Below are 25731 nucleotides of genomic sequence, written 5' to 3' on the forward strand. Positions count from 1 at the left end.
CCAGCATCAGGGTCTTTTCCAATGAGTCAACTCTTCCCATAAGGTGGCCAAAGTACTGGAGTTTCAGCTTTAGCATCAGTCCTTGCAAAGAAATCCCAGGACTGATCTCCTTCAGAATGGATTGGCTGGATCTCCTTGCAATCCAAGGGACTCTCAAGAGTCTTCTCCAACACCACAGTTCAAAAGCATCAATTCTTTGGCGCTCAGCCTTCTTCACAGTCCAACTCTCACATCCATACATGACCACAGGAAAAACCATAGCCTTGACTAGACAGACCTTAGTCGGCAAAGTAATGTCTCTGCTTTTGAATATGCTATCTAGGTTGGTCATAACTTTCCTTCCAAGGAGTAAGCGTCTTTTAATTTCATGGCTGCCGTCACCATCTGCAGTGATTTTGGAGCCCCCCAAAATAAAGTCTGACACTGTTTCCACTGTTTCCCCATCTATTTGCCATGAAGTGATGGGACCAGATGCCATGAGCTTCGTTTTCTGAATGTTGAGCTTTAAGCCAACTTTTTCACTCTCCACTTTTACTTTCATCAAGAGGATTTTTAGTTCCTCTTCACTTTCTGCCATAAGGGTGGTGTCATCTGCATATCTGAAGTTATTGATATTTCTCTTGATTCCAGCTTGTGCTTCTTCCAGCCCAGTGTTTCTCATGATGTACTCTGCATAGAAGTTAAATAAGCAGGGTGACAATATATAGCCTTGACATACTCCTTTTCCTATTTGGAACCAGTCTGTTCCATGTCCAGTTTTAACTGTTGCTTCCTGACCTGCATACAGATTTCTCAAGAGGCAGGTCAGGTGCTCTGGTATTCCCATCTCTTTCAGAATTTTCCACAGTTTATTGTGATCCACACAGTCAAAGGCTTTGGCATAGTCAATAAAGCAGAAATAGATGTTTTTCTGGAACTCTCTTGCTTTTTCCATGATCCAGCGGATGATGGCAATTTTATCCCTTTATGTAGATCCAAATTTCTGACCTTTATTTTCCATCACTCTGAAAGTTTTCTTTTAAATCAGGTCTACTGACAATAAATTTCCTCAAATTTTGTTTGAGAAAATCTCTATTTGTCCTTCAAATTTGAAATATAATTTTGCTGGATACAGAGTTCCAAGTTGGTAACTTTTTTTTTCTTTAAGCACTTTAAATATCTTACTCCATTCTCTTCTTACTTACATGTTTTCTGAAGATAACTCTGATGTAATTATTTTACTTTTTATGCCATAGATAAGGTGTTCTTCCAACTTTCTCTGGAGTCTTTCAAGAAAGCCTCTTTTTCTTTGATTTTCTGCAGTTTGAATAGAATGTTTGATGTAGACTTTCTAGCATTTTTCTGCCTAGTGTTCTCTGAACTTCTAGATCTGTGGTTTGGTGCCTGTCATTAATTTTGGGAAATTCTCAGACATTATTGCTTCAAATACTTCTTCTATTCCATTTGTTCTATCTTCTCATTCTGGCATTCCCTTTACATATAAGTTAAATCTTTTGTAACTGTCCCACAATTCTTGGATACTCTATTCAGGTTTTATTTCTCCTTGATGTGAAGAGCTGACTCATTTGAGAAGACCCTGATGCTAGGAAAGACTGAAGGCAGAAGAAGAAGGGGACGAAGGAGGATGAGATGGTTGGATAGCGTCACTGACTCAACAGACATGAGTTTGGGTAAACTCCGGGAGTTGGTGATGGACAGGGAGGCGCAGTCCATGGGGTCGCAAAGAGTTGGACGCAACTGAGCGACTGACCTGAACTGAACTGATTTTTCAGTTTGAGGAATTTTTATTAACATGTAGCCAATCTCCTTCATTCTTTCCCTGGACATGTCCAGTCTACTACTGAGTTCATCAAGGCAGTCTTCATTTCTGTTAGATGTTTGTTTTTTTCTAGCATTTCCTCTTGATTTTTTTTCCAATATTTTTGGTTATGTTACTCATCTGTTCTTCCATGCTGTCCACTTTTTACACTAGAATCCTACGTACTAATAATACTTATGTTAAGATTCTAGCTTGATAATTCCAAAATCTCTGCCATATCTGAGTCAGTTTCTGATGCTTGGTTTGTCTCCTTTATGATTTTTTTAGCCTTAAGCACGCCTTGTAATTTTTGTCAAAAGCCAGGCATGATGTAGCAGGTAAAAGGAGCAGGTCTTTAGTGTGTAGTTTTATAGTATCTGGCTAAGAGTTAGATATGCGCAGTCTCCAGCAATTTGTCAATTACCCTTCAAACATTCTTACCAGCTGTAGCTTCTACTCCTAGTAAGATCTGATTGTATTTTTCTGTCTTCCCAGTTTTTAGCTGGTGGTTTGCCTTCTGATCTCAATTCTCTGATAGATCTAAGGAAAGCTGCTGATTTTCCATTTGTTTAACCTTTTTTCTTGTTGAGAGGATGGAAGTGATGACTTCAAGCTCTCTACATGCAGAACCAGAAACCAGAAGTCAGCAGTTCATTTTTCACTGGTCATCCCATAATTTTTTTATTTTTTTTTCCATTTATATGTGTTGCTCCTTTTGCCGGAATGCCCTTCCTCCTTTTCACAGAACAATAAGAGCCCCAGCACTTCTCATTAATCATTCATGTATTATCCCACTCTGACATCTTCACTAAGGAGATTTATTCACAACAAAACAAACTATGTGTTTTCATACAACTAGGTACATAGGATGACTGCATCACTTGTCACATTATATTATGTTTACATCATTTACAACATTATCTATGATATAGGTACACACTGTGAGCAGTGACTACAATCTATAGTATGCTTAGAATTAAATACGCCTAAATAATTTACTTCTTTATGGACTCCCAGTCTCTCAGGTCTGGCTTTGATTCACTTGATACTTCCATTCATCATGAGCTAGGTTAGACTGTCACTAAGATGTTATTTTTTAAGCTTGAAACCCTGGATTCAGTTTTACTTCTCACATAAAGGCTACAGAAAGTTAGTAAGATGGTTCCAGAGAATAATGCAAATTAGTAACATATACTCATGAAAGCCTGGAGATTGATTACTGCTGCCCAATGTTTATTAAATTCCCTATTAAGGTTAAAAAGAGTTTGCAGATGACACAAAGTTTGCTACCACATTAATGCAGGTTAACATCACTCACCTTGGCATTTTCAGTGGTTCCTCCCTTAGAAGGTTTGAAATAATTTTCTCTTTTAATCAATCTATATATAAACCAGACAGCTCTGAACCAATGCTTATCTAGCTTGGATGTGAAACAAAAGTCTCTATCTGAAGACTGGCTTCCTTGCTGATGGTGACAGGAAGATACTTACCTAAATAGTTACCAAGGTACACATGCAACTAAACTGCTACCTTGGAAAAGCAAAATATTTGCAATTTTGCAACCGTAACTTCTAATCCTTAATTACCACAGGATTATATATCAGAAGCATATTCTGGCATGTTAAATATGGAAGAATCCTGAGATATTTTCCAATCCTCTTCTTTCATTTTATCAAGTAAGGAGTTTATTGTTTTTATTGGGAAATATACCAAAGCCTAAAAAGGGAAACTACAATTTATGGCCCATAGAAGCAGAAATATTGGTACAATAGTTCTACAAAATCTCCAGAGTCTAGAGCAATGACTGATATAAAATAAGTATCCCATAAGTATTAGCTGAATAAAAATGAAAGGACTTCTCAAAGTTCCAATATAAATTAGAAGCTAAATTGGGAACAGAGCAAGGTCCTTGATGCCAAACAGGTGACCTTTCAATCACATGATGCTTTTTCCCAGAAAATTCTACCTCTTTATAGTTATTCTACATATGTTGGAAGATGGATATACTAGAGAACCAAAGCACCAAAATAAGAAATAATGCTTCTCAATTTAAGATTAAGCTATATATGAAAGTTTATCATAAACTGTACAATATCCAGTATGGATGTTCTAAAATGTTAAATTATTGTCAGAAATAAGTTACTTTGCTGCACATGAGAATGATATATATGTTTCCCTTCATATAACTAGACTGATTATACGAATAATAACACATTTAAACAAAAATTCAAACTGTAAGTATAAAATCCTCCTAATTTCTAACTCACAGAAGGTATTAGACAAAAGCTAATAACTATTGAAGATTTATCTTTGTTTAAAGTCAAATTTCATTTTATAGCAATTTACAACACTATAAAAAAAATCATCATCTAGACTATTCCAGCTCACTTACTCTTAAAATTTGGTATACTCATGCATTTTTTAAGTAATTTATTAATTTATGTATTTATTTATCACAGCACTTACTTATAAATAACTAAAATATATTTATTTATTGTTGGGTCCTCTCCTGTGGAACACAGGCCCTTGAGCATGCAGGCTTCAGTAGTTGTGGTGCCTGGGCTTAGTTGCCCCGCAGCATGTGGAATCTTCCTGAATCAGGGATTGAACTCACATCCTCTACATTGGTAGGTGGATTTTTAACCACGGAACCACCAGGGAAGTCCTATTCATGTTTTTAAAATTAATTTTTATTGGAATATAGTTGCTTTACAATGTTCTGTCAGTTACTTTACAGCAAAATGACAGCAAAATCAATCAGCCATACGTATACATATAACCTCTCTCTTTTGGACTTCCTTCCCATTCAGATAACCACAGTGCATCATAGGGTTCTAAATGAGATTGGATTGTGAAGGGAAAGCACAGAGACATATACAGCTTAACTCCTGCGCAAGCGGTAAGAAGGAAGAAGCACAATTCTATTCACTGCCTGCTCCGTGCAGACTAAGGCTCCTCCTTCTCTTCCCATCACATGTGACCAACACCTCTGAAACAGAGTCTGGCATCTCCATCTGACGCACAGACAAGGGCCAGCCATTCTTTCATCCCCACTCTGCCAGACAACCTCTGTGCAGCTGAGTGGTAAAGAGCACTTGGAAATACTTTACTGACACAGCTCTGTTCACAGGTAGGCTCTAGTTCTAAGGTCTATATTCAGAGACCCAGAAATAACTCCACACCTTTGTCTGAAGCCAACACTGAATTCTGCTATGCAGCTTTTCCAACTACTAGGCACTGGCCATCACTAATAATGAAAATGATAATTTGGTCTTCCTTTGTGCTGTGGTCTTTCATTTTCTACTGGTCAGAATCTGGAAAAGAGGCATCAGTAATCAAGACCCAAACTTCAACAATCCTTTCTAAACTAGAAAGTTCTTGATGGCAAGAAGTTATGAAGTACTTGCCTTTTACATTTGATGCTATCTTGATGACCATATGGTACCTTACACATCATGGATGATTAGTTAGTATTGCTAAATGGACATCTGGTTATTCAAACACTTTGAGATCTTTGCTGAAATGTTCTTCAATTACAGTTGAGTTTTCCCCTACTCTGTCCTTCAAATAATCTTTACACCAGAAATTCCCAAAACAGTCATTTAAAGAATAGTATTCGCTTTTTAATTTGGCTCCCCAATAGTATGAGTCTCTAGGTAGCTGCAGGAAGGAAGATTAGAAAGAAGAACAAAATGCATAAATCTGTTTGAATTTTTGAGAATCAGGCCATACTGTAGAACTGCCTTTTGTCTAATATTCCACAGGGAGAGAGTAATGTTTGTCATGATTCTCATGGCAGATCAATATAGTTGAGAGTAAAAAGAACAAAACTCCAAATCTTATGTTCTCAATAACTCAGAAAACATTCAACTCTGGACAGACTATTGTAATTTATTGGTTTTCAAAGAGTTATAGAATCATTGGGCTAGAAGTCTTAAATCGAGTTCTTGAAACCACTTAGAAAACAACTGGAGAAGCTAGACCTTTGACTCATTGGTCCTGGTTATGCAGAGAGCTCTAGAGTCCCACCAGATTGGTGATGACACTGGGTTATATATGCTACTGGGACTCAACAAGCTGGATGGACTGCCTAAAGGCTACCTCAGTTAGGCTTCCAGTGGTAAAGAATTCACCTGTCAATTCACCTAAGTTCAATCCCTAGGTCAGGAAGATCCCCTGGAGGAGGGCACAGCAACCCACTCCAGTATTCTTGCCTGGAGAATTCCATAGACAAAGGAGCCTGGCGGGCTGCAGTCCATAGTGTCGCACACTGGCAGACACGACTGAAGTGATTTAGCATGATGAGTGAGTAGGGATGAGTGAGTAATCTATATTCAAAGACAGATTACGGTATAAACATACAATAACCTGCCCCCACTACATGGGTTTTAAGATGACCTAGAAAACGAAGGAGTTGTTTAAGCCTTGAACTATGATCTGAAAAAAAAAAAAAAAAGCTACTTAGTTAGTTCTTACTGCCCTTAGTGTATGTGCATGCTCAGTTGTTCAGCCATGTCCAACTCTTTGTCACCCCATGGACAGTGCTCGCCAGGCCCCTCTGTCCATGGGATTTTCCCAGGAAGAATACTGGAATGGGTTGCCATCTCCTCCTCCAGGGTAGTAGGTCAGGAATTAATTCCTATGAGACTGGAATTATCTTCATTTTACAGATGAGGTATCTGAGACAAAGAAATAGAGGAATTGGCCATAATCATATAATTCATAATGAGACAAGTCAGTATGAAAATTCAAGCTTCCTGGCTCCAAATCTAGTGCTCCTTTCACTGCAATCACAAATCACTTACTGTCAAGAATTACTTTCTAGATAATGAATTATGAAGTATATCAACTTATCATAGGGAACAAGCAATATAAGTAAATATCATTAGATGTAATGTATTACTGTTTCTGTTTAAATGGCTTATGTAAATAAATAAAATAAATATTTCTCTAAGAATCCAATCATATGAGTATACTTTTGCTACTGTTTTTTTTTTCTTTCATTATAAACTGAAATTCTTTTAAATTCTGCAGATCTGGCTTTATTTCCTACCCCCTATAATAAAAGCTGAAATGTACCAAAACCTAATTATAATTTTAGTTTTGATGTTCATGCTGTGAACCACCTTTTAGTTCAGACCAGCATAATTATTTTTATGGATACCCTTAATAATTTAAAATTCTTGCAGGAAGCAAATGAAATGCTACCTCTTTGTAAATACATCCTGTTGTGAGAGTATTTAAGTAAGATTCTAGACGATTTCAAGGTTATATTGTTTTAAGTGGAAATAACCAGAGACAATCAAGCCAACTAAGTGCATTCATTCACTATGACAATAAATGTTTGAGTATCTAGTATGTGCTTGCTGTTGTTCAATCACTAAGTTGTGTCCAACTCTTTGCAACCCCATGGACTGCAGCACACCAGGCTCCTCTGTCCTCCACTATCTCCAGGAATTTGCCCAAATTCATGCCATTGTGTCAATGATGCCATCCAACTATGTCATCCTCTGTTGCTCCTTTCTCCTCCTGTTCTTAATCTTTCCCAGTATCAGGATAATTTCCAATGAGTCAGCTCTTCACATCAGGTGGCCAACGTCTTAGAGCTTCAGCTTCAGCATCAGTCCTTCCAATGAATATTCAGGGTAGATTTCCTTTAGGATTGACTGGTTTGATCTCCTGGCTATCCAAGGGACTCTCTCTCATGAGTCTTCTCCAGCACCACAATTCGAAAGCATCAATTATTTGGCACTCAGCCAACTCTCACAGCCATATATGACTACTGGAAAAACCATAGCTTTCACTATACAGACCTATCTGCTAGAGACAGAGAAATGAACATAACCTGGTGCCTGTCCCTGAAGAGATCAGCTTAGGAGAGGAGGATATATATTCAATTAAACCAAAATGTATCCTAGTCCCTGATATAAGCATAGAATGTCTGACAGAGAAAGCCATTAATTCTGCTAAAGCAAGTGAAGATTTCAAAAAAGAGTGATAATTTAACCAAGTCTTGAAGTAAGAGATGCTTTTGGTACATTATAAACTTGAAGAAGCTGAGGAGAAAAAGGATTAATCCCAATGCTCCAAATGCTATCAGATGTCTGGCTGTATCTTCCATCTTATGTGTTGCTGGCATCCATCAGAGAGAAGTGAATTTTGTAATTCAATTATTAGAATTGTTTTTCTCTTCAATATGTAGCTTCCTTCAGGTTTCTGCCAAATTATGAAACCCTCCAAGTCAAATATGCATCAATGGTAGACTGGAAGGGTTTGGAAGAGTTTCCATTCACAGTTACTAGTGCTGAGCACTGTGGTGTTATTGAATTACAGAGGATTTAAAACACCCAGAAATCTTTTCTTCTTTTTGCAGTTACTCAGAGTGATCTACGGAGAAGGCAATGGCACCCCACTCCAGTACTCTTGCCTGAAAAATCCCATGGACGGAGGATCCTTGTAGGCTGCAGTCCGTGGGGTCGCGAAGAGTCGGACAGGACTGAGCAACTTCACTTTCACTTTTCACTTTCATGCATTGGAGAAGGAAATGGCAACCCACTCCAGTGTTCTTGCCTGGAGAATCCCAGGGATGGGGGAGCCTGGTGGGCTGCCGTCTATGGGGTCGCACATGGTTGGACATGACTGAAGCAACTTAGCAGCAGCAGCAGCAGCAGCAGCAGAGTGATCTACAGTCTGGCTGAACTGATTGATTTCTGGAATTATGACCAGAGTTTTGGTCGTTGTAGTTAGGTGGGCATACTAATACAGAGGTTTCCATCAAGGAAATTTTTTTTTAAGTGGACCATTTTTAAAGTCTTTATTGAATTTGTTACAATATTGTTTCTGTTTTATGTTTTGATTTTTTTAGCTCCCCAAACAGGGATTGAACCCATACTCCCTGCATTAGAAGGTGAATTCTTAATCACTGGACTGCCAGGGAACTTCCAAGGAATTTTTAAAGAGTCCTCAAAAAGGCACATATGAGAGGATGGGATGGACATATGCATAAAGTCAAATGAAGAGAGTTCATTTTATTAATTGCAATAATTTACATTTAAAAAACTTAAGATAATTTTATTTTTGTTCTAAATGTGCTCCTGATATTGATTTTTTTTTTTTTTTGGCCAAATTGTCTTTATTTCATCACTAAATGATCAAAAATTACAATCATTCTGCATGAGTAGAGGAGAGCATTGGCTACTTATTAGAATTTCAAGGCATATACATTTGCTTCTGAGCCATAATGTCCACCTGTAATGTATAGAAATATTACTGCTTATTGCAACAATGACTTCCCTATAGCTCAGATGGTAAAGAATCTGCCTGCAATGCAGGAAACCCAGGTTCGATCCGTGGGTTGGGAAGATCTACTAGGGAAGGGAATGGCAATCCACTCCAGTATTTTTGCCTGGAGAATCCCATCGACAGAAGAGCCTGGTGGGCTACAGTCCAAGGTATCGCAGAGTCGGCAACAATTGAGTAACTAACACTACTAAGCATTATGATATGTAAGTCAGTTCTGTTGTGCAAAACATTATCATCTATACTAAACTTTCAAAATATTTTCTTTAGAATTTACTTTACATCTGATTCTAAATGATGAGACCATTTACAAAAAAAAAGACACTAATGTAGAAAATTAATGGTCAAACATAAATGGAATTCTGTGAATTACTCAGAAAAATTAGAGACTCAGGAATTTAAAAATAAAATCTATTATTTGGCTATCCTAGACTTTTCCCTCCAAGTAATTTCAATACTGCCAATCACCCCATCTGTATCTCTTGCTTAACTTTCAAAGTTTAGATCTAATCATACACCTTGTCATTATACTTTAAACATTCCTTGATTCCCTGATTCCCTTAGTCTTATTTCCTTCACTTTCATCTATACTGAACAACTAAGTACTAAATATATATTATCTCCTTTTCCAGTTGCATTCTCTTTTTACATATTGTCTTCCCAAATAAATCAAGGAGGAATGGTGTCCTGTAATTTTTTTTTTTTTTTTTGGTACCACCATTCTTGCCTGGAGAATCCCAGGGACGGGGATCCTGGATGGGCTGCCGTCTATGGGGTCGCATAGAGTCAGACGCAACTGAAGCGACTTAGCAGCAGAAGCAGCAGCATGATCCTTAATACAATACTAACTAAGTACAGAGGTTTGTTTAGAGACAGATGTTAATAATCTGTAAAATTCAACTTATTGTTTTAATGTGCTTAGTTATCTGGTCTGTTGCATCAAAGAAGATTAGAAGCAGCAACTATGAGAAAGGTTCTGAAAGCTAACACAAGTGAGAAGAGATGACATGGGGAAAGCTACCCAAGGTAGTAAAACCACTCAGCCCAAAGAGACTGGTGTCACTGAGTGGAAGGGCAAATAAACGCAAGACCGGAAAAGTCCTTAAGAATATAACTGAAAAAAGCAATATATACAGCTAGATTTCAAGTTCAACAGCTTTGCATTTAATATTCACAATGCTCCAAAAACTATGCTAAAACCTGAGTTTACAAAGGTTGACATGATGCTTGGATCATTTGCTTTTGAGACACTATCTTTTGATATTAGTGGAAAGAGACATGATACTATTTTCAAAACAAACTGGTGAGTGCTATGATAGATGTAAGCATCTTAAAGGATGCATATCAAAGATACTTCCTTAACTGTTTAAAAAGGCATTATCATCCCCTCAAAAAAGTTAAAGAAAGACCTTTTAGATGCAGATTTTTGCCAAAACTGCTTCAGGATTGGGGGGTGTTAATTATAGAAATAACTTAGGTAGATGTGAAAACTTTTCAAGCAAAATTCAGGTCTTGAAAAATAAATTTGTAAATGGCAATACTACTCTGTGAGAAAATGATCCATCATTCACAAAATACAATTACGTAAAAGTATTCACAGCAAGGAACCAGAGCAATTTATGGCAATTAATGCAGATTATGCCTGGTTATCAAGAAATATTATCAAAGCCAAAGCACAATAATATAAGCCATCTGGGTGTCATTTAAGAGAAAGACAAAGCAGAGAATCTATTCCCCTAAGGGATTCATGAATCTTCCTTTAAGAATTAGATTTATGCCTATGATTAAAAAAACTCCACTAAATTATAGTATAATCTTTGTTATAGATAATATCCAGATTAAATTTATGTTCAAAACTCAAATGATACTTATCTTAATTGATGCTTCTGCATTTTCAACAAAAAGCCTGAGATCTCTTTTCAGCTATCCTATTTCTTGAATCAATTGTAGAGTTTTCATAATTATAATTCTGGCTATGATAGACATAATTCAGCAAGTAGAGCTCAAACATCCCTTTTAGTCATGAGCTCAGTTCAGTTCAGTTCAGTCGCTCAGTGTGTCCGACCCTTTGAGACCCCCTGAATCGCAGCACACCAAGCCTCCCTGTCCATCACCAACTCCCGGAGTTCACTCACACTCACGTCCATCGAGTCAGTGATGCCATCCAGCCATCTCATCCTCGGTCGTCCCCTTCTTCTCCTGCCCCCAATCCCTCCCAGCATCAAAGTCTTTTCCAATGAGTCAACTCTTGGCATGAGGTGGCCAAAGGACTGGAGTTTCAGCTTTAGCATCATTCCTTCCAAAGAAATCCCAGGGTTGATCTCCTTCAGAATGGACTGGTTGGATCTCCTTGCAGTCATGAGCTGTCAATAACTAAACAGACAGAAGCTTCAAGTAATGAGTCTTATCTCAGAACTAGCTTGGGTTGGTTACCAAGGCACATGGACTATTTTTTAAAATTCACTTTTCTATTTGAGACTGTACTTTAAAGACTGAATGCAAACCATATACACTCAAAATATAATCACTCTCTTTGCATTTTAAATGTCTTCAACCTCATTGCTTACATGTGTACTATGTCTTGTATGCTAAGCTTTATATCAGTCAAGAACTACCAATTTTGATGTCAAAGAAGACTTTATATCAGAGTGCCTGTGCTTTCTCAGCTAAAATTGAAGTTATTCACCAATACTCATGCCTATTAGCACCAGTACAGTTTTTCAAGAAACTGGGTGACTTTCAAGAAAAATACTGATAATCATTCAATAAACTGAAGGTTACATTTTTAATGATTTGCTCGGCTTCAGTCTACATTGAAAATTGATTTTAAGAGCAGCTAAACATTGTTCATTCATTTAACAGTTATTTCAGATATACCTATTGTTCCAGGTCCACTCTAAGTTTTAGGACACAGGAACAAATAAGACAGATAAGTTCTTGATCTCCTAGAGTTTATATTCTACTAGAGGAGTCAATCAGTACCTAGATAAACATATAAATGGCTTCAGACAGTGACAAGTGATATAAAAGAAAAACAAAATAGGCAATGTGATGGATGATTGGGAAAGACAAGAAAGCATCTTCTAGCTTTTGTGCCAAAAAGAAAGATAAGAAGAATAACAAGAAGGGAGCAGTCATTGTGAAATATGGAGGGGAATAAAACAAACAAACAAAAAAAAAAAAACAAGAGAATTCAAACAGACAAAGAACATTAAAGTCAACAAATGTGAGGAACAAACTGAGATCTTGCTGGCTATACAGAGAGCTAGCTGGCTCCAGCCTGCAGAAAGAGATGGGTGAGCCAAGAGTAGGACTGTGGATTCCTTTGCTTATTTTTTGCATTATGTGAATTAGCCACTTTAAAACCTCTGTTTAATAACTATAAAATTGGGGCATGCGTGCATGCTGGGGCAATCACACCTAATTCCTAAGCCTCTGGTTAATATTAATTAGTGTAAATAAGGCACTTGGCACATATTAGATGTTCAATAAATGTCAGTGCCCTCTTCACCAGGGAAGTAAACAGATTTACCCAGTGGGGATTAAAAAGAGACATCAGATCCAATTATAATAACACTTATTTTATAACACAGCTGACCATGCCTCATTCAACCTTCCAATAATCCCACAGAATAGGTTTTATCTTCCTGTTATGAATGACAAAACTGAAACTCAAACAGTTCAACTGACATTTGCAAAATAACTGCATGTATAGGAGCTTGGATTTGGACCCAGGTCTCTTTGAATATCTCATTACAAGACCTGTGGTTGCACTGCACTTCTTACTAATAATATCTATACATGTGATTAGCCCATCAAAATGGCTTCAGATAAAAAGGTAAGGGCTTTTAATAAAATAGTGAAAGAAAGGGAAGTTGTGGGAGCTACATGCATCTACAGAGGACAACTCTTAGGAGCAACGGGATCAAGAGCACTTTAAGCTAGATAAGCCCAGCTCTGCAGCATACCATTTATTAGCCACACAACCTAAATAAATTTCTTTTCTTTTCAGAAATCTAGGTTCTCATCTATTAATAGTAATCTGGAATTAACAGCAGTATTTACAGCACCATAATGTGTTAATAATTTGATAAAATACTGCATGCAAAACACCTACCATACTATGTGGCAAATAGCAAGTATTCAATAATTAGTAGCTACAGTCAGTAGAAAGGCACTTCTCGTTCGCTAAAAGATTTCACCAATCTATAACTGGCAACTTAAAAAAGACTGTCATTTCAGAATACAACCAAATATCACAAACGATTTCTCATTTTTGCATGGTAATACTATCTCCATGAAAAAAGTACACATATTCAAGCTAAATGATACGCTCTCTCTTTTTTATTTTTTGCATTAAGATTTCTAGTCTGTGGCACTAGTGGTGAAGAACTCGCCTGCTAATGAAGGAGATGCAAGAGACATGGGTTCGATCCCTGAGTTGGGAAGATCCCCTGAAGAAGGAAATGGCAACCCACTCCAGTATTATTGCCTGGAAAATCCTATGGACAGAGGAACCTGTGCTACAGTCTGAGGGGGTCACAAAGAGTCGACACAGCTACACAGGTACAATGCCCACACATAGAAGGAGCCACAATCTATATAGATTTGTGGAGCTATATAGAAGCCTGGACCTGTGAAACTCACCACTGCTTCTGCTGCTGCTGCCCAACATCCAGCATCACAAGGCCAACTGTGATGCTCTGGGGTTCATACTACATGAACCGAGGAGTCCCTTACAAGAGTTACTAATCTTACAAAAGGGATTCCTTGATAATGTATAAGACTTTGGGGCAAAACAGGCATTTTGTGACTGAGGATTTGGACCTCAATTCTGAATAGCCTGCAAAAATTATTAGAAGCCTTTATTTTATAACATACCCTATAATTTACTGATCATTAGAGCACTCAAATCATATTACTATTATCTACAGGTAGCATCTTAGGGCTTCTAGAGTCCTCAGAGTCATCATCTCATTTGAACCTCATGACAACCCAATGAGATGGCACACTGAGGATTAGAATTCCTATTTTATAGACTAGGAAGCAGAGGTTCACAGAAAACTGATTTGCCCAAGCTCCACTGCTAGTAAGCGGCAGGATCAGGACTTAGCCTCTGAGATCCCCATCACATCATAACATCAAGATACAAGATATGTATCTTTTCATGTGATAAGCCGGAAAATTCCATTTTCTATAGAAGACAGGTTCTTATGCTGTATTTTAGTAAAGTGACTCCTTGTTCAAAAGTAAGAATGCCCTCCCCTAATTATGTACAGATCATGGTTTAAAATCTGAGAGGCTCAGAATCAGCTCTGCTCTTGTAAGCTATAGTTTTGATTTACCTACACACACACACACACACACACACACACACACACACGACACAGATCTATACATATCTATACATACATGCATATGCATGTGTATCCATTTATCTATCATCTAGTACTCTTGCCTGGAAAATCCCATGGGCGGAGGAGCCTGATAGGCTGCAGTCCATGGGGTCGCTAAGAGTCAGACACTAAGAGTCGGACTGAGCGACTTCATTTTCACTTTTCACTTTCATGCATTGGAGAAGGAAATGGCAACCCACTCCAGTGTTCTTGCTTGGAGAATCCCAGGGACAGAGGAGCCTGGTGGGCTGCTGTCTATGGGGTCGCACAGAGTCGGACACGACTGAAGTGACTTAGCAGCAGCAGCAGCAGCCTGCATATATCTTGTCATCGCATGTCTGTGCGCTCAGTCACATCTGGCTCTTTGTGACCCCATGGACTGTAGCTCTCCAGGCTCCTCTGTCCATGAGATTTCCCAGGCAAGAATACCAGAGTGGGTTGCCATTTAATCCTCCAGAGGATCTTCCCAATTCAGGGATTGAATTCGCATTTCCTGCGGATCCTGCACTGGCAGGCGAATTCTTTACCACTGAGCAACCTGGGAAGCCCACTCTGTCTTTATCCCTTATTTATTAAATAGCATTAAATTACCATCTCCCCAGTTCATGGACTATACATTACTGATATATAAATAAATGACTTTTCCTATGGTCATCTGGTAATTTAGTACTCATTGACAAGTAGAATTTGGGGGTATTAAAAATATACACATATATTAAATTATTAATTTAAAGAATTTAAATATCAATTTATTAATTACTCTATGGACTTAAGAGTTTGGAATTCTTGTGGGCATTACTATTTTTTAATTAGCATTATAGCCAGAGAAGTGTTCCAGGATATTTTCCCACAAATCTGACTTTTTTTTTCAAATAAATACTTTGGTTTACTGATATAGCTCAAAAGGTGTATATAAATAGGTATAATTGTGAGAAACCTATGGAAATAAGTAGGGAAAATACACTATAAAAACAAGTTAGCCATAGAAATACTGATACATTCTTTCCAAGTTTCAAGACAAAATACTAAATGATCTAACCTCTAACAATAAACTCCTAGAGGAACAGATTGTAAATCTTAATTAAAAGGAAAAAAAGTATTTTCCTAGAGTCCTCATAAAAGCAAAGTGTGCTATAGTTGACAATATTTGTATCAAATTAGCATTGGAACCATGTGTCTTAACCCAATTCAAAATACCATTTAAGTGGAAATAGAAAAGCAATGGATAACGATTTCACAGTCAAAGCTCAAAATATGTGCAGTGGCAGCCAATCAAAATATGAAAATGGCTAAATTCACGCCAAATTTTGGTTATACCCACACTAAGTTTAAAACCACTCACTATCTTTGCTCAGAATCAGAAATTTGTTCAGCATGATAGAAGTCACTTTCTAAGGGCTTATTTTATTCACGTATTGACCCAAGCAGTCATCACTAAGCCAGGTATTTTCTTTTCAAATGTGTAGTAGCTTTGTGTTGGGCACAGTATCAAGAATAGGAGCAGATATTTTTCTCAGTGTTCACAGACCCGTCTGGCATCATATAGTCACAGACATAAGACAATATGTTTCACCAAGTCAGCATCCAAAAGAAATTAATAACATAGGAATATTAAAGGAAAAAAATCATTTTTTAAATATCTATACAATTGCCTTAAATATCTAAAGTACTGAAATAAATCAGGGAAAATGTTTTAAAGACCTATAGTTTCAATCAATTTCTCTTTGACTATCTAAATATATATATATATGTTCATGTGTATGTATATGTGTGTACATATATAGATGCATATAGACACACACACTAGCTGAACAACTCACTTCTTAAGAGGTGATTTTGATCAGAAGTCTCTCAAAATTTCATTTAGATTTCCTCCACTGACAGATGAAAAAGAGAGATAATAGTGGAGGGGAAAAGATTTTATTTAAGTCAATCAAAGTTTTCTCTGGTTAATCTAATTCTGTGCCCTTGTGATGTTTTCTGAAGGAAAAATAAAGGCAGTGTGGAGAAGAAGAAAAACTTTTTCCCTTGGGAAATAAAATAAAATTATATGAAACATTACTTGCTACAATTTTTGAACAGAAGAGAAAATGAAACGTAAGTGTCTGGGGATTTCCAGTCCTCTCTCCACTGCTAAATTCTAACCTAATTTAAAAGGGCTTTCTAAAATAAAAAGTAACACATCTTTCCATCTCTGCATTCCCACATCCTCAATGCCAGTTTGATTTAGGGGTTATGCTACTATTTTGATTGGCTACCAGTTTGAGATCTCCTAACCTAAAAGAAGTGCCAAATTCAGTTGAGTAAAACATCACTAAACTGGAATTCTCAGAGTACCATATGCTGGATTGCTATTTACAATTTAATTAAAGATTTGGAGGGGTTTTTTTAAAATACCTTTCAAAGTCTACTTCTTCTTTTGTGGGCATTTTTCTAATATGTAATTAGTATCCCCCTGCCTTTTCATCCATTCCAGATTGCTTTGTCTAGCTCTCACACCCTGTTACTGCTGACACTCTTTCCTCTTTCTGTGCAGCTTCCTGTCTCCCTAGACCAAGAAACAGCACAATCTGGCTTAGAAGAAGTATAGATATCAGGTCATATGAAAACAGAAAAAAAAACATTCACTTGTAAGTAAAGTACAAAACATTTCCTACAAAGACACAGTAATTTCTCTTTGGAATAGTTAGGGTATTTTTTGTTGTTTGGTTTTTCTTTTCTTTTTCCCTTTTTTTTAAACTTTTTGCTTTCTTCCTGGTTTTCCAATATATCTGTTTGGAGAGAGCATTAGCTGGAGCAGTAAACATATGTAAATATTAAATAAAAGAATAAGATAAGCAACAGTAATATTCCAAGTGAAGAAGGTCAAAGGAACCTTAATTGGATTCCTTTGAGAGTTCTTTTGGGCATATAGAATAAAGAAGTTGTGAAAAGTCTTTGGTTTCCTGGGACATAGATCCTCAAAACATAGCCCATAAGACTCTGTCTTCAAATATACCATAGGAATCCAGCAGAACCCAACAAAAACTAGGGGTCTATGCAGATGTCAGTACACGGTGTCAAGGAACACAAAATGATGGGGATTTGCAGGACAGAGTTACCCAGAGAAGGGTGCCATAAACCCTACCATGCTCCCGTGCTGTCTTGCCAGCTCTCACTTTCTCTCTCTGGCTTACAAGGCAAATCTATCCAAGAGAACCCTGCCTATAGCCTTCTGGCCACGCATGGCACTCTTTGGCCTGGATCAGTAGCAGAGCTGGAACCAGAAATCAGATTTCCTCACTCCTGGTTCACTTATCTATCCACTACAAAACAAGGTGAATGTTTTATCAACATTTATGTTAGTAGATCATCATGACCTTTGAAAACCTTTTGGCCTCAACTGTATACCGGACATCTCCAGGCCTCACTCAGCTATCATCACTGCTTTATGACTGTACAGATTTTAGATGTCATCTCCAGAGAACAGATAAGTCCTCAAAAAAGGAAAATATGTTAAACTTAAGAAGAATGCAAAGACAGGACATCCAAATATGGATGGATCAGATTAAGGTCTGTATTTCTCTCCTGATATTCTATTCAACTAGAGGAACCAATTATAATCACAGTAGGAAATTAGACACCAATAAAATGTTTAAATAGAGAACTACAGCAAAATACAACAATCCAGAATGGCTGTTTTGATGAAATGCTTTTCAAAGTAAATTTAGACTTGTTCTTTAAATAATAGTCGATCTCATATCAAATCATTTCATCCCTGAAATATTGTCAGAATCAAGAGTTTATACAGACACTATTTTTATCACAAACATTCCTTACTTGACAGCTATTCCAATACAAGTCTGGTTATAAAAACACTGCAATACAAATATTTCATATTACCTTTAAACCGGATCTTCCAAAATTGTCATGATTTAATAATGAAAATCTCAAAATAGCTTAATATTTATTTTTAAGTTTTATAGATTATTTAGCCCTTTATAAAGAACATTATTATGCCTTCATAATGGATTAAATAATTGCTTTTTACAAATCAAGCACATATAAGTAATCTATATTTTTGTAGGAAACTTTCACAATCCCTTAAGAAATGTTATGCAAATTTGATACTTTCAAATTTGAAATTGAAAGAAAAGATCTTTCAAGTCCCAGCCTTACATTTCCGAAGAGAACATGATGGAGTACTGGAGTGGTACAATCTAATTCTCTTATCTTATCTGCACTGATATCACTATTCCTAAATACCTTCAGCCCAAGCCCAGGCTTACACACAGGTTTACAAACAGAATAAATTCCAAGTAGTCAGCAAAATGCTCCAAAATGAGACAGCCTAACTTCTTTCAAACTGCTTTGTGCAAGTTCAATTATCTAGGCTTCCTTTGGCACAACGAAGATATTGCTCATCTTTTACTGCCCCTTCTACCAGCACCCATTATCAAGAATAAGTATACTATTAAACTCAAGGTATAGGTGTGCCTGCTTCCAAGAACAAATAAATAAAGAAGAAAGAAGAAAACCTATTTGGTTAGAATTCTCTTTCAATCTGAGTCATAGTCCACAAATGGGAAAGCTTCATTCAGTTTTCAGAAAATATGCTAAAACAAAAAGTTTTTTAAGAAAGAAAAAACAGTATTCTGAATTGCTTTCCTGTTTGAAGAGGGAAGAGAAGTGTATTCTCTGGTAACTGAAACTCCAAGACCACATTCCATGTTGTTCAATGCAGATTTCTTGACTGGCATCACAAGCAGTGCTGCAATGTAATTATTTTTAATTGCCAATTCACATATCTAAAGCAAAGGAAGTATGAGGCTCCCCAGAGGTACAGTTCTACAGCAGGAATTTAATACATCAATGCAGGCTTTAGCAAACAGGGGCTTTTGTCAATATTTTACTGGCACATCACCCAAAGTATAACAACACCACTTAGAATTTATATAAGCCTTTCATTTGCAAATTACTTTACAATAATTAATCCTCAGAATATTCAATGGGGGGGGGGGTAAGGGAAGGAGAAATAGATTATCAAACAGAAGATTTCAAGCAAGAAATGGTTTGGATAAGCCCACAAAGGAGCTATTCTGAGATCAAAATAGAATCTCTACCATCCCCCAAATCAGCAGTCCTGTTTTGATATAATTCATATGTCTAATATTTTTTAGGCTCTGATAGCAGAGTCACACTGTTTTCTTTATGCCCACTGTATTTCTCTAAAGTTCACTTCTATACTTCAAAGACTGTTAAATTTTTAACAGCTACAGGTTTTTTTCTATACATTCTCAAAATGGTAGCATTCCAGCTTCCCAGATATATATTCTTTAGCACAGAAAAGATATTTATATGTGTTATTATAATTTAGCCCATCCATGCCAGGCAGCAAATAAAAGTTCACCACATACGTACACCCAAGATTGAATACAGCACATGGCACACTGCAGCTTAGTAGTCATTCCAGAAATCATTATTGAATACTCTTTCAACTTTATTCACTCATTCATTCATTTCTCAATTGTTTAGCACTACTATTTGCAAGATACTGAATTAGATGGTTTGGCAAAATGAAGAAAAAACCTGTCCCTTAAAGAGACAGATAAGTGAAAAGTGAAGATGATTAAGGACACAACAGAGGCATGGGCAGAGAAGGCAACGGCACCCCACTCCAGTCCTCTTGCCTGGAAACTCCCATGGACGGAGGAGCCTGGTGGGCTGCAGTCCGTGGGGTCGCTACGAGTCAGACACGACTGAGCAACTCACTTTCACTCTTCACTTTCAGGCACTGGAGAAGGAAATGGCAACCCACTCCAGTGTTCTCGCCTAGAGAATCCCAGGGATGGGGGATCCTGGTGGATTGCCATCTATGGCGTCGCACAGAGTTGGACACGACTGCAGCAACTTAGCAGCAGCAGCAGCAGAGGCATGGGAGCATGAAAGGAAGAATAAATATTTCTATCTGGTGAGGATTCAAAACAGCGCTTCACAAATAAGGTAGTTTTTACTTGGGTTTTGGACAGGCAGAAGAAATGGAAGAGGATTACCATAGACTAATGAGGTTTCCTGGTGGCTCAGATGATAAAGAATCTGCCTGCAATGTGGGAGACCCAGGTTCTATCCCTGGGTGGGTAAGATCCCCGGAGAAGGAAATGGTAACCCATTCAATATTCTTGCCTGGAAAATCCCATGGACAGAGGAGCCTGGTGGGCTATAGTCCCCATGGGGTCACAAAGAGTTGGACACAACTGAGCAACTGAGTGCAGAATAAGGAAAACCCAAGATGAAGGAACAGCTTTCCTTCCCATGAACAGGAGGAAACTTACAGTTAAGATACTATCACTTTTGCCTACATCCTGTAAATTCAAACAGGATCCATGTCTCTGAGAAATTCTGGTTGAGAATGACTTGTGACTACCATAAAAATTGGCTGGATGTAAATGTATGTTTCTATAGTTCTTGAGGACAGAGTTCATTCTTTCATATATTTTAAATATTCCTGACATTTCCTCTCCTAACATATATTGCATTAAAAAATGAGGGAATTCATTCTTATTTTGAACATAAAGCTGAAAAGTATTCAGTACCATTATTACTTATATGAAAATATGTAATAAGTATACATGTTTTCTTAGGCTCCAAAGTCACTGAAGATGATGACAGCAGCCATGGAATTAAAAGACGCTTGCTCCTTGGAAGAGAAGCTATGACCAACCTAGACAGCATATTAAAAAGCAGAGACATTGCTGACAAAGGTTCATCTAGTCAAAGCTATGGTTTTTTTCCAGTAGTCATGTATGGATGTGAGAGTTGATCATAAAGAAAGCTGAGTGCTGTAGAACTGATGATTTTGAACTGTGGTGTTAGAGAAGACTCTTGAGAGTCCCTTGGACTGCAAGGAGATCAAACCAGTCCATCCTAAAGGAAATCAATCCTGAATATTCATTGGAAGCATGATGCTGAAGCTGAAGCTCCAATACTTTGGTCACCTGATGCGAAGAACTGGAAAAGACCCTGATGCTGGGAAAGACTGAAGGAAGGAGAAGAAGGGGATGATAGAGAATGAAGTGGTTGGATGGCATCACTGACTCAATGGACATGACTTTGAGCAAGCCTGGGGAGTTGGTGATGGACAGGGAAGCCTGGCATGCTGCAGTCCATGGGGTCACAAAGAGTCGGACACAACTGAGTGACTGAACTGAACTGAAAAGTATATGGTAATTTTTCAAACATACTGTATGTTTAATTTTGCTTTAGGTATTATACAAGATATGGTGTAGTCTTAAAATGAAGTCTAACAATACTGTCACACTGTAATTGCTCAATAAATCCTTATTAAATTTAACAGTCCTTGATGAGTTTATAATCTGAAGAGTATAGGTGAGACTCTAGACAATGTGAATGACTAGAATATTACCTCAATGTTTATGGCACAAAGCACTGAATCAGCATTTTAATTCAACTCTTCCAGATCCACGACTAAGGTGCTTTCTTATGTGCCATGACATTATATTGATCCTATTGGATATATCTTTATTGGCAGGACTTAATTTCAATGTCAGAATTACAAAGCTGTCTTCAATGTTACATGCCAAATGCATGTAACAACCTAATAGAATTCTCACTAGGGTTTGAAGCACAGCCTAGCCACCAGCCTTCTGGGTGGCCTTGGGCAGATGGTGTGTCCTCTGCACGCTTTCTTTTCCACATCTGTCCAAAAGCATATGAGCCAACTGACTCCCTGATGTTTCTTCCAGTTTAGGCAGACTGTGCTTCATTACTCAGACTCTGTAATGAGAGAATGCTCAAATCTCTCCATGGGATACGACTGGAAGCAGTTAATGCATTGCAGGGGTCAAAGATATAAACATGTTTTTGTCTTTGTAAGCCTGGCTTTGATACTCCTGAATTTAGCTGTTTGAAGATTGAGGAGAATATTGCACCATAGTCTGCACTTGCTAATTTACTAAATACCTTGGGGTTGGTATTGGGGGTTTAGGAATGGGTGTCTACTCAGTCCAGACATAGTACTATGTGCTAAGATTTCAAAGTTCATAAAATGTGGTCCTTAAACCTTTAGACATACAATTAGCTTAGTAATAGAAATGGCCAAGAAAAAAATAGTTGGCAAAATGAAAATACCATATGTAAATAAAGAAATGAAAACTATATTTCATGTTAAAAAAAAAGACAGTTTGCTCTTGGAAGTCCCAAAACAGAATATAAATGAAACATTTTGAGGACACAAAGAAGGGAGTGAATAGAGGTGCATGTGGAAAATTTTGCCACAAGTCTTACACTGGAGCCAGATCTTAGGGGCTGAAGAAGAGTTAACTAAGCAGCATGTAAAACATTCCAGGGAGACAGCTCATGATATGCAAAAGCAAGAAGGGGAAGAATGAACATAATGCTTTTCCTTCCCCAGCATCTATTTCAGTCACCTTGCAGATAAACAGGATTTTAAACAGGGGAAGCCATCCAAATCGAACAATTCTCATTCTTTCATCAAAATCCTGAAGAGACTATTTAAAGCTCCTTTTGTAATCGCCAGGAAAATGATGTGTATCCTTATGTAGGAGAAATGGCTCTTACTTCTTTTAATCAAACAATATATCACTATCCCACTAGAGCTGGAACCAAGTTCTTCTGCATTTCAGATGTTAATTGGAATTTACTTATTCTTTTGTAAAGTGCATGAATATGGTCTGTCAGCAACTAAACAAATTTAAGCAAAGAAAAGAGAACGGACAAAAATGGGCTTCATGAAAAGCGATGAAATGCATCAAAATCAGGGATTCTGTCAGCCTGGTTGACAAAAACATTGACTTGAAGGATGTCCTTGCCAGGTTAGGACACGTTCCTTTTCTGGCTACTGTCAGCCTGGGCTCAGCTCCATCAGAAATGCCGCCTGGCTGGCAGCTGCTGAGAGATGGCAACTCCTCCTAGCAACAGATGAAACCAATCGAAAGCCAGCAGCAGTGATCTTTGCTGTTAAGTGCAGTGACATCTCATTTATCCGGCAACTCCAGTGAAGACTGTATAATGCATAAGATAATTACTAAGAGACTAAAACGTACATTCCCACGCATAAGAAACCATGAGATTTCAGCCTATCTGATTGGAAAATTGCCTAAAATGAGACACATCTATGTAGGTTTAAATTATAACAAGACATCAAAGTTCAGTGAACTCTGCTTAGGTTTTTTTTTGTGTGTGTGTGTGATTACGTCTTTGTTTTTTTTTTTATTTTTTTTTTTTAGGTTTTGAAGTAAAAAGACCTGAAGTTAAAAGCCTTATCTCTTAAAAAGGGATAAATAACCTGACCTAATATACTTCATGGGTTGTGTGCATAACAGTGGATATCAAAGCTCTTTAAAACTACCAAGCACAACATGTAAATAAATATTATGACATTTTTTTATTATTAGACACTCAGTATTTAATATAGTCAATAGCTTCATCTTCCATATGGGTAATCTTGGGTAAATCACTTCATCTTTATTTCCTCACCTGTCCAAGAAAGATAATGCTAGGACATAATGTAGGGAGTTGCTGTGAAGATTGAATGAATAAATTTATAGAGTTCAAACATGTAGTAGGCATTCAAAAATGATAACTAACGTAATCACTGTCATCATTTTCATTTCATCATTTAATACTGTGAGAACCTGAGGGGTTGTTAAATTGAATAGAGCTATTATTCCTACTCAATGGCCCCAAAGCAATGAGCTATAGAACCAAAACACACATATCTAAGGTATCTTCAACAATATAATCCCTCCATAGCTTTTTGACATAGGAAGTTTATCCCCTAAGCTTTTTACATTTCTGTTGGGCATCAAGAACTGACTTTGCTTCCACTTGTCCCCTCCTCATGTAAGTTCTCCATTATTCTCTGAAATTACTATTTTCCTTCTCTGCACGTAAATACAAATACTGGATAGTCTTTGTAAGTTGGAGTAAGCAGTTGTGGCAAGTATGAGTTCCTCGTGCTGCTGCTGCTGCTAAGTCGCTTCAGTCGTGTCCGACTCTATGTGACCCCAGAAACAGCAGCCCACCAGGCTCCCCCGTCCATGGGATTTGCCAGGCAAGAGTACTGGAGTGGGTTGCCATTGACTTCTCCAATGAGTTCCTCATAGGTCCTACTAAATAGACTATCTGTTATTTATCTTATACCTAAATATCTTATTTATCTTACACTTACAACTTGATCACCTGCATAGGAAGGAGGGGTTAGGAGATTTTAACTATGGGACCTAAAGTAGTCAGTTTCTCATTTCACATTCAACTCCATTTATTTATATGTAGTAATTTTAATATTAAAAGGTATGAAACATTATTACATATACCATATTTTATGTGATATGACAAAAGGATCTTTAATACAGTTTAGAACAGGTTAAAATGACTAGTATTTTCCTGGTTGCAAATCACTAGGACTTACTGATACGAACTACATTTTCAGGCCAAGACTTCAAATATCCTCTCCATTTCATAACTTCAGTATTACACTTCAAATATTGCTAATTGTATACTCAGAACTTTGGCAGATTCCACCCTGAATGTCTTGATTTTTATATTACCACCTACTCTGCCAGCCTATGGGTGTCGCTGGTGGCTCAGTGGTAAAGAATCTGTCTGCCAGGGCAGGAGACGTGGGTTTGATCCCCAGGTTTGGAAGATTCCCTAGAGAAGGAAATGGCAACCCGTTCCAGTATACTTACCTTGGAAATTCCATGGACAGAGGAGCCTGGCGGGCTACAGTCCATGGGGTTGCAGAGTTGGACACAACTAAGCAACTAACACACACACACTCACTGCCAGCCTATAAGCTCCTTTGAACACTTAAATTCTATATACTTCTTTGTATTACAGGCATTTAAAGTATTTAGCTCACTTTGAATATAATATGTATTTAATGAATGTCTGTAAAATAAAGATTATACCAAAAAAAAGGTAAGAAGGAAGGGTTGGAGGGATGAAGAGAAACAGAGAGAAAAGAACAAGGAAGGATGGAGGGAGAGTGGGAAGAAGAAAACAAGATGGAAATGGAAGAAATAAAACAAAAAGAGCTTTGAGACACAGGAAGTCTCAAAAATGGTCATAAATAAAATCCTTGGATCAATTTGCATAGGAGTATTACACTGGGTCCTATTGGCACTCTTGTATACCATCTCTTCATGCTTAGGATGGTAGGTACCACTATAAGATACAAAAAAAGAGAGTAAATTTAACACACTTAATTCTTACATA

The 25731-nt window shown here is 37.4% G+C and overlaps 1 protein-coding gene across 3 annotated transcripts in view; it reads right to left on the reverse strand.

Moving 5' to 3' along the window:
* FGF12 (fibroblast growth factor 12) overlaps positions 1-25731 on the reverse strand; it is a 613455-nt gene that overhangs the window by 150872 nt on the left and 436852 nt on the right. The window lies entirely within an intron of this gene.

This window comes from Oryx dammah, unplaced genomic scaffold (genome assembly GCF_014754425.2).
Source record: "Oryx dammah isolate SB20612 unplaced genomic scaffold, SCBI_Odam_1.1 HiC_scaffold_2, whole genome shotgun sequence".
Taxonomy (NCBI): Eukaryota; Metazoa; Chordata; class Mammalia; order Artiodactyla; family Bovidae; genus Oryx; species Oryx dammah.